This window comes from Pagrus major, chromosome 8 (assembly GCF_040436345.1).
Source record: "Pagrus major chromosome 8, Pma_NU_1.0".
In the NCBI taxonomy this organism is placed as follows: domain Eukaryota; kingdom Metazoa; phylum Chordata; class Actinopteri; order Spariformes; family Sparidae; genus Pagrus; species Pagrus major.
The window spans coordinates 29,812,865-29,816,282 of NC_133222.1; the positions used below are offsets into that span (position 1 = coordinate 29,812,865).

The 3,418-nt window shown below is 35.7% G+C and overlaps 1 long non-coding RNA gene across 1 annotated transcript; it reads left to right on the forward strand.

The window, feature by feature from the left end:
- The first annotated feature begins 584 nt into the window (after positions 1-584).
- LOC141000676 (uncharacterized) lies at positions 585-1,898 on the forward strand. The gene is made up of 3 exons (XR_012179562.1): positions 585-658; positions 1,432-1,543; positions 1,644-1,898. It is a non-coding gene; the product is annotated as an uncharacterized lncRNA (long non-coding RNA).
- The last annotated feature ends 1,520 nt before the right edge of the window (positions 1,899-3,418 follow it).

A 3,418-nucleotide genomic window follows, 5' to 3' on the forward strand; every position in this document is an offset into this window, starting at 1 on the left:
ATGGTCGGTGCTTTGTGGCAAAAGAAGGCAGGAAAAATGTTCATTTTATTGTGAGATGACTTTGTTTTCCTAAATGTAATGTCTGTATTCTTCTGTGTCTTCATGTATGGAGGAAGCGTGTCACGGGTTTATTAAATGTTTCTCTCTCTCTCTCTCTCTGTCTCCACAGTTCCTGCCGTATCAGCTTCAGTTTTCATCATCATCACACACACACACACACACACACACACACACACACACACACACACACACACACACACACACACACACACACACACACACACACACTCTTTCTACTGTTCTTCTTCTTTCTTTTAATCATGTGTGTATCTGACTTCTTACCTGTGTAGGAATGTAGAGCTGTTATTCGCTCTTCCAGCTGGAGTTTTCCCTCCTCCTGCTGTCCCTGCTGCTCCTCAGCCAAGCACCTCCAACTCAAAGTAAGTTTGCTTTGCACACTTGATCAAAATGTATCAAATGTGCAGTGCAGCGCAGACAAGGTTACTTTTTACGTGTGTGCTAATGAACTGTGCGTTGTCCGTCTGTCCACAGTGGAAGTCACTGTCAGCGGAGGAGCAGGCCATAGACTACCGACAGGTCGAAAGAGAGAGAGCTCCACGCCCAGAGACACCCCGGCTGGTCTGTCAGCCAAAACTATGTAAATACACACTGCTTACACACAACTCGTACATGTTTACATCACCACATAAATCACTGGACAAGAGTCACTGCAAACAGTCTTTATTGGCTGATGTCAGAGGGAAAGTGTAGAGACGTGCTTGGTATTGTGTAAAAAAGAGGAAGAGGGACAGCAGAAAAGCTCCTAAAGGTGAGGACTGTCATGTGAAATACGATGAAAACTAGAAGAGGTTTGATTGTTAAACTACATTATTTTTTCAAACAAGGAAATGTATAACAAGGGATTTAGTTCAAGTAGTTCATCACTTTGGAGCGGCAATGAACATTTACATGAATACAAAGTTCAGGATCATTACAGATGACATTTTATTAGATTTAATTTTAATGGCCCAAAACAACTTCCCCACTGTGAACAATAACACTGAGGTACAATGGTTCCTGGTACAGGATCTTTAAAGGGTTACTATTTTTAATCAGAAGAGAAAGATCTTCATTGACTGTTTTTTTTTATGCCTAAACAAACTAAATAAAAAAACTTTTTTTATGACTGAATAGACAAAGTGACCTTAAAGGACAACACAATTTCATACTGTTTTACTTTGTAAACCTTTCTAGCTTTAAACAGTGTTCTGGAGACTGAATTGTGCATCTTTACAAAAGGTTGTGACTTTCTCAAATGTATGTCATTTGATCCAATATTAATATTCAGATCAAGATAAGAGCTATCTTATTTTCAAAGTGCTTTTAAAGTTTTAGAAGACTGATCTGTGTTTCTGTTTGTTGGTGTCGCAGCGTCTAAGAGGTCGTGTGTGTCTCCGGTGGCATCCACCAGTCCCGGTCCCGGAGCCACATCAGCGGACAGCCGTGGTGCAGCTGCCGCACACGGACTCCAGTGACCGTGCATGTGAGTGACATATATCAACTGCCACAGAAGTACAATGTTAGTACTGCCTCCTGGCTGCATGTTCTAGAAACAGCAGTCACATCTCTGTCCTCCTCTGCAGGACTCACACAGAGTCCAGCCAATCAGAGGATGTGGAGCATCACCCAGTGATGGAGCAGCTTGATCCTCCACCAAGTCCATCCAGTGCAGAGCCTCAGCTGCCCTCTTCTCCTCCCTGTGGACTTCTGGGATGTCATGCAGATGTACAGATAGATGTTAAGATGTTAAGATAGATGTTAAGATAGATGTTAAGATGTTAAGATAGATGTTAAGATGTTAGGATAGATGTTAAGATGTTAAGATAGATGTTAAGCTGTTAAGATAGATGTTAAGATAGATGTTAAGATGTTAGGATAGATGTTAAGATAGATGTTAAGATGTTAGGATAGATGTTAGGATGTTAAGATATATGTTAAGATAGATGTTAAGATGTTAGGATAGATGTTAAGATGTTAAGATAGATGTTAAGATGTTAGGATAGATGTTAAGATGTTAGGATAGATGTTAAGATAGATGTTAAGATGTAAGATAGATCTACAATATAGATGTATTTATAGATGTATGTATAAATGTATTTATAGATGCATGTATAGATGTATGTATAGATGTATGTAAAGATAGATGTATAGATGTATGTAAAGATGAATGTAAAGATAATTGTATAGATTGCTGTTAAGATAGATGTATAGATGTATTTATAGATGTATGTATAGATAGATGTATAGATGTATTTATAGATGTATGTATAGATAGATGTATAGATGTATGTATAGATGTATTTATAGATGTATGTATAGATAGATGTATAGATGTTTGTATAGATAGATGTATAGATGTATGTATAGATAGATGTATAGATGTATGTATAGATGTATTTATAGATGTATGTATGTATAGATGTATGTATAGATAGATGTATAGATGTATGTATAGATAGATGTATGTATAGATAGATGTATAGATGTATGTAAAGATGAATGTAAAGATAATTGTATAGATTGGTGTTACGATGTATGTTACGATGAGTATATATAGATAGATGTATAGATATATGTATAGATGTGTGTATAGATAGATGTATAGATAGATGTATAGATGTATGTAAAGATAATTGTATAGACTGATATTACGATGTATGTTATGGTGTATTTATAGATGTATGTATAGATAGATGTTAAGATAAATGTATAGATTGATGTATAGATAGATGTATATATTGATGTATAGATAGATAAGATTGTTGCCATCATTTCAGTAAATCATTTTAAACTTTAATCAGCTCAATATGATTCATTTTATGCAATTACATGGTAAATACACCAAAAACCTTTGTTGCATCACACTGGCTTATTTTTTAGTTTTTTCAAAATGATCTTATTTTTCAGTTAAGTACTAATTTGTAACTACAGAATACATAAAGCTGTGTTTAACATAATTGCTGTAATTAATAACTTGATACATGAGACAGAGACAAGAGCCAACGCTCAGTACACATTGAGTGTCAGAAATGACAGCAGGCTTTTAAGCCAATAACTGCAGTGGTTCATCAATGGGAAAATATTCCATATACAAGGTAAACAAACAAAACAACAACACAAACACACAATATGTCAGGGTGCTACTTCTAGTAAATATGAATAGGCTATGGTAGCTACAACTCCACAAAAAGCTGTTTTTGAGGTGTTAGTGTTTCGTCAACACTCATTCCTATTTCCGGGCAGCATGTATTGATGTATTTATAGATGTCTTGATGCCTCCTACTGTCCTCAATTTGAACTAAAGCATTAAAGTGAAAAGTTTAAAAATAGTCTTAACCAATAATACCTGTCTTATCAG